General features: G+C 38.5%; 1 protein-coding gene across 1 annotated transcript in view; it reads left to right on the plus strand.

The window, feature by feature from the left end:
- The first annotated feature begins 17 nt into the window (after nt 1-17).
- The window catches only part of fam241a (family with sequence similarity 241 member A), a 47,094-nt gene continuing 39,965 nt past the window's right edge, over nt 18-7,146 (plus strand). The window contains exons 1-3 of the mRNA XM_073873114.1: nt 18-163; nt 1,335-1,402; nt 5,904-6,064. The gene's annotated coding sequence lies outside the window, so the exon portion shown is untranslated. The remainder of the gene's footprint in view (nt 164-1,334; nt 1,403-5,903; nt 6,065-7,146) is intronic.

The following is a 7,146-nucleotide window of genomic DNA, read 5'->3' on the forward strand; positions in this document are numbered from 1 at the left end:
TTCATGTTTTCAAAGATATGACTTCATGTGGCGCTGCGTAGACATCAAAGTATCGCGAGAGTAATTTAAAACCAATGCTTTCGAATCTCTCTCGCGGTACTTTGATGTGCTACTGACCAGTCTGGCATGAAGTAGAACACACATAAGGATATCTCTACTAGAGGTAATATTGCTATTTGATTTAATTATATAAATATTTGTGTTTATTTACCATATATATAGTTTTTTATTAGAACTGAGTAGGCTATTAACGTTATGTTTTGAAAATGTACACTTCCAAAATTCACTATACAGGCTTTGTCATCTATCAGCAGGCTGCAGATTGATACATCCTCCTTCAGCCTCTTACACACCCTCAAGCCTTACTGAACTTCCATTGATCTCAGTTTTGTGGTTAAATACATCACTTGACCCCAGCCACCTCGAACTACTGTTGATGGACGATATATATTGTGCACTCATTTTTCCATTACAATGCCACAAACCTTGTTGACTTATTGTAATGGAAGAGAGACTGCGAGAAGGAGAGAAAGGCATTTCAAGTTGTCATGGCAACAATAGTGTGAAGCTGCGTAGCGACACTTTTAGGTAGCGCCTAGCAACCGTATCCGTGCATCCAAAGGCCAGGTTACAAGACAGCACAGGAATGAAATCATTTGTGCTGGCATTGGTAATGGGTGTTGCCTTCTGCTTCATTTGCTTGACTAGCTAATGTGTTTGAAATACATCAACAATTCTTTTGTTGTTGTTGAGTATTAGGGCAATGAGAGTCGAATCATTAGTGCGATTGGATGGATCCATGTGTGCGCCCCTTTTCATACATACAACTTCATGGTTTCCTCACTGATGAGGCATTGCTGTGTTGATTAGCAGTTGTCATTTCTGCTTCCTACCGTCATTACGTCTACATGAGTGATTTTCCTCCAGCCATCCTATGATGTGGAAGAGTGGAGATGCCTGTCTGCGGCATCCCCAACCTCGCACAGAAAAGTGTAATGGATTATTATACCTAGTTTTACTGACATGGGTCTGATGGCCTGGTTATGTTAATGATATGGATATTACCAACGTGACCATCATGTTAACGTGCCCAATCTCAAATCGAGCATGATTTTCCTGCCAAAAATTGAGTCTGGAACATTGGAACAGAAGGACAAACCTGGCAAACGGCTTCACATAGATGTTCCTCAGGGGACGGTTTGTTTAGTGTGTTGGTGAAACTGAAGCCACTTGAGATATAAGAGAATCTCAAAGATTTATGACTAGCGTTCAGACGGTGACATGTTGTTCCCCTCATCAAAGCCCTTTTGTTTCTTCTTGTGCTTATTTGGCAGGCATATATAGGCACCGCTGACAAGCGCTCTCTCTGAAGATTCCTTCTTTTCTAAGGATATGTGAAGAGGTGAGCCACACCTGGCTAATCAATAGCCAACATCCATTTTCCAGTGACATTAATTCACAGGGTAAAGACTTTAAGGTGTTTGGGGCGAAATGTTTTCCTCTGAGTCAGATATATAAGGACTCTCTAGAAATATTGATTACTTGTCATTTAGCAGATGCTTTTTATATGAAGTGATTTACTGTAGACTAACTGCTGGAACAACCTCCCTGGAGCAAAATGTTATATGTGGGAACACGGCGAGGAAGGAGAACTAATAAGACTGTATGTTTGAAGAATTATACCAATTTTTTTATATCATATGAGTCGAAACACAATGGTGGTTAAAAATCACATACCCGTCTTTCAATTGAAATTAATATTCAAATTTTAAAGCAGATTTACATCTGGGGATGGTTGCATAAACATGGCCATAATCTTAACTGCGTCTAAGAACTAGTCTGACTTAAGTCAGTGAAGAAAGACTGTTGCATAAAATATGCTTTGCTTTATAAAGACAGTCTAAAGCTGGGTGCACACTATGCAATTTTACCCACGATTTAGAAAATTTTGAAATCCTAAAAGATTCCTGAAATCCTACACTGTAAAATATTCCTTGTTGCACTTAAACGTTTTAAGTTTAATCAACTTGAATTTACAATTAATTTCAACTTTCTTGACTAGTAAGGAGTTGCTATGAATAAAATAAATTTAAAAAAAGTTTAAATTAATTGTAATTTTAAGTTGATTAAACTTAAAAATTTTAGTGTCACAAGGAATTTTTACAGTGTAGTGAGGAATTGCTATAAATTATAAAAAATAAAGTTGAATTAGCTCAAGTTAAATTACAAATAATTTCAAATTGATTAAACTTAAAGGTTTATGCTAATACTGTATCTGCAGTTTTTGATCGCTAGTTTGACATGTTCACAGACAGCTGATTAATGACTGTTGCGATCAAATTTCTCCTCTGACAAAATTCTGTCAGTGTCTGAAATTTTAAGGCACGATCCTGCAGTGTGACTTTTCCTATGACAACATATGACATACAAACGCTGCATGAGTCTTCCTGCGTGTGTCTGTCTTTACTGTCGTGCAGTCTGACATAATGACAACTGAGATCCCACAGTGAGACAGGACGTATTGCTGGAATAATGCTCATACAGTCTATATTAAATCACAGTTTGCACTACTCTGTGGAAAAAAAATAAAAGACTGAACAACTTTGCCGACAGTAATCTCTCAAAACTATTTTTTTTGCTGAAAATATTTGCATATTATATAGAAATACAATGCAGCCAATGCTATTTAATTAAATTAACAAATGTAATCATAACAATGCTAATATTTGGACTATAAAAACTGAGAAACGAATGTGTTAATCAGTCTCAGAAACATTGTTGCCTATTCATAAAAATATCGCTATTGCTCAATAAAAAGTCAGGCACTTTTAAAAACCAGAGCAGCTGACAGTTTATTAGTTTCTATGGCAACATAGATCATAATGAAAAGTTAGCCAGGGATTCATCAGTCTAACATTTTTGTCTTAAATTAGATTTTATGCAACAGACTTAAAAAAATAATAACCTGTCTTAACAGAAACACTTAGACAACTACTTGGAATAAAACAGATTTATGCAACCGGCCCCTGCTGGGCCATTATTACTGTAGAGGAGCTAAAAAATAATATTATCACCCATTTTTTATTGCAGCTATACACTCACCTAAAGGATTATTAGGAACACCATACTAATACTGTGTTTGACTCAATGTTGGCCCATATTAATAGGATAGCATCTTGCAGTTGATGGAGATTTGTGGGATGCACATCCAGCGCACGAAGCTCCCGTTCCACCACATCCCAAAGATGCTCTATTGGGTTGAGATCTGGTGACTATGGGGGCCATTTTAGTACACTAAACTCATTGTCATGTTCAAGAAACCAATTTGAAATGATTCGAGCCTTGTGACATGGTGCATTATCCTGCCGGAAGTAGCCATCAGAGAGGCTGTTTACACTTGGCATTAACATGTGTTTTCGTCGATCGGATCACAAGTGGACGGCGTTAATGCCAGGTGTAAACGGTGTTCAAAACGTTTTGAGCTCGTCCACTTTCGACCACTTTCAACCACATCCAGAGGTGGTCGAAACCACTTTCGATCGGAGCTTTGGAGTTGCGGAACGCATATGTGGTTGAATGTGTTCGAACAGCCTGACGCGACCGCCTTCTCTCCGCCCATTTATCTAATCTGAGGTTAAACACAAGTTTTACGTCTTTTCTTGACTTCTGGCGTGAACATTCGGTGAACAGCGCTATTTTTAGCCTTTCATTGATAAAACTAAGCGGCTGATCTCCGTAGTTTCGTTTTAAAAATGTGTGAAATTTGCGCGATCCTATTTCATCAATTGCGCTGAAAATTCAAAGAAAGCTCTTACATACTCATGTACAAAACACTGTGCAGCATGTTTACTTGCTAAACAAGCAGTTCACTCCGACATATTATTAGTTTGTGTCCATATAAACTCATAATTACTCCCGCTCGGGTTTGAATGACAGCAGAGAGACTCGCCCACCGTCTCACAGACCACCCCCTCACAGTATTCAGCACAGAAGCGGTCGAAAGTGGACAAAAGAGACGGATTTAAATACCAGGTGTAAACGTAATGTGTCTCTCTCGTCCACTTGTGATCCGATCGATGAAAACACATCTTAATACCAAGTGTAAACAGCCCCAGAGGATAGGTACATGGTGGTCATAAAGGGATGGACATGGTCAGAAACAATGCTCAGGTAGGCCGTGGCATTTAAACGATGACCAATTGGCACTAAGGGGCCTAAAGGGTGCTAAGAAAACATCCCCCACACCATTACACCACCACCAGCCTCCACAGTGGTAACAAGGCATGATGGATCCATGTACTCATTCTGTTTTAGCCAAATTCTGACTCTACCATCTGAATGTCTCAATAGAAATTGAGACTCATCAGACCAGGCAACATTTTTCCAGCCTTCAACTGTCCAATTTTGGTGAGCTCGTGCAAATTGAAGCCTATTTTTTCTATTTGTAGTGGAGATGAGTGGTACCCGGTGGGATGCTGTTGTAGCCCATCCGCCTCAAGGTTGTGTGTGTTGTGGCTTCACAAATGCTTTGCTGGTATCGGTTGTAACAAGTGGTTATTTCAGTCAAAGTTGCTCTTCTATCAGCTTGTATCAGTCGGCCCATTCACCTCTGACCTCTAGAATCAACAAGGCATTTTCGCCCACAGGACTGCCACATACTGGATAATTTTCCTTTTCACACCATTCTTTGTAAACCCTAGAAATGGTTGTGCGTGAAAATCCCAGTAACTGAGCAGATTGTGAAATACTCAGACCGGCCCGTCTGGCACCAACAACCATGCCACGCTCAAAATTGCTTAAATCACCTTTCTTTCCCATTTTGACATTTAGTTTGGAGTTCAGGAGATTGTCTTGACCAGGACCACACCCCTAAATTCATTAAGGCAACTGACATGTGATTGGTTGATTAGATAATTGCATTAATGAGAAATTGATCAGGTGTTCCTAATAATCCTTTAGGTGAGTGTATAACCAGTGTGAAAACAACTGTATGTCCATTTAGAAAAATACCACATCATCCATGTTACAAAAAACCCCACAAATCACTTGATCACATTTTTATTTGACAATGATTTTAGAGAAATTGAAAATCTGAAGAATTGATATAATTTATTTCAATAAATAAACAAGTTTACCTTGTCAATATTACTGGTGTTATGTCTGTGATACTGATTCACTGTCCACCAGTTACTGTTGGTAAGTGTGTTTTGACCCATATATGAAAGCTGTGGACCATATGGCAAATATCGTAAATGTCAGGTATTATAAGTCACAGAATAGCTGTGTATGAAATGTAAGACATTTATTGAAAATATTCTCCTCTGTTGTAACAAAACACAGACAGTTGCATCAGAAATAGGTTATGATAGAAATCACATCTTTTATATCTGTCCTGTGTAGGGATTTTTTTTCAATTAATTGGTTTACTCAGTGCACAACAATTACTGCTAATGACTAATTGATCCAGCACCGGACTGATTTGTCACAGCGTTTAACAGGACACTTGGAGGGGAAGATTATCAATGAAGTTAATTAAATACTCAAAACTTCATGTGCCTTCAGAATAAACAGTACATGCTGGGTGGACCACCTTTATTCATGGTGGCTTGTGTCCTTTTTATGCTTAAACTTTTTTGTCCGAATAACAGGAAGGAGAGTAAGAAAAGACAGAACATTTATTTTTGATTGAACCTTTTATCAGCTGGCACTCAAACTATTATCTCTGTCTACACAATGATCCACGATATTTTCTAGCAAAAAGCACTCAAAAGTACAAAGTACTATGTCTGAGAAAATAAAGGTCAAGTGCCCTGCGTAATGTTTATTGTTATATAATATTCTTCCTGGGATCAGTGATTAAGTTTAGATCTCTTAATATGTTTGTCTTTCTTTCTTCTCTGCAGTCGCTCTCAATACAAAGCAGTTTTCAAGGACTTGAATCTTGAATACAGACTATGCATCAGTTCTTGATGCTGTAAAGTTTCTGTTAAGAGAGCTCATCGACATAGAAAAGTGCCCCCTACTCCTATTTTCACCACAGCTCGTGCCGACAGACAATTGCGAGGTGAGGCACTGAACACAGAACATCACGTACTCATAAGACGATGATGACGCACACTGACACACTCATATACTACTTTTGTTTAAATTCGTGAGTCAGAAAGGACATGATTACTTCAGGTATATTTAGATGCTGCTGATTGTGTAACACAATCTTACCTCATAAAGACCAACATCGCTTCCAGGTACTTTTAAGTTGCTGGCAGTAGACTGGTTCAGCCATTTCTTAAGGGACATTCTCCTGATGAAAACTCTGTCCTTGCACTTTTGTTTCAAGTAATCACTCCGAAGCACTTTAAAAAGGGGAAGATTTTAAGATCATAATCTGTTTGAGTAGGCGTAATTTGATTCCAGTATTGCGGTTATATCAAATACATTTTCTGGCTATCCATCTTTCCTGCTTAAAATTAAGTTAAAGTGGAAGTGTGATGTTTTTATGATAAAGCTGAAGTGTGTCACATTTTTTGACGATGAAGTATAGCCTACTTTCTGGTATGCCAGATAATTTGCTATAAGACTATAGCTATAAGTAAGGCAATTGTAAGGTATTTTTTTATTTAAAGAATAGATACAGGGTATGTGTTTGGGAAACTGAGAGATTTTTTGCATCTGTTTGGTGACATTAGTGGTGTAGAACTGACAATGCAATTCTGTGTTTAAAAGACAACTATAGCCGTCCAGACATTTGGGCCGTCAGTGAAATTTGAAAGGTCCCGTTCTTCCTGATCCCATTTTTCATACTTTAGTAAATGTGTAATGTTGCTGTTAGTGCATAAATAATGCCTGCAAAATGATAAAGCTCAAAGTTCACTGCCAGGGATTATATATTTTTTAAACAGAATTCACCTTTCAAAGCCTACAGCGAATGGCCGGTTTGGACTACAGCCCTCTACTTCCCGGTTGAATGACGTCAATATAATGTTGCGTTTACACCAGCCGCGGTAGAGGCGGCAAAAACGCGCTATTCGCGTGTAGTTGGATGCTTGAACATTTGAGTTTACTCGCTTCATTCGCGTGTGAAAGCCGCGGGTGAAATCACGTCACTACTACAGCAAGGTCCTGATTAGTTAACGCGGTGCGGAAATA

The sequence above is a fragment of the Misgurnus anguillicaudatus genome, chromosome 11 (assembly GCF_027580225.2).
Source record: "Misgurnus anguillicaudatus chromosome 11, ASM2758022v2, whole genome shotgun sequence".
NCBI lineage: Eukaryota > Metazoa > Chordata > Actinopteri > Cypriniformes > Cobitidae > Misgurnus > Misgurnus anguillicaudatus.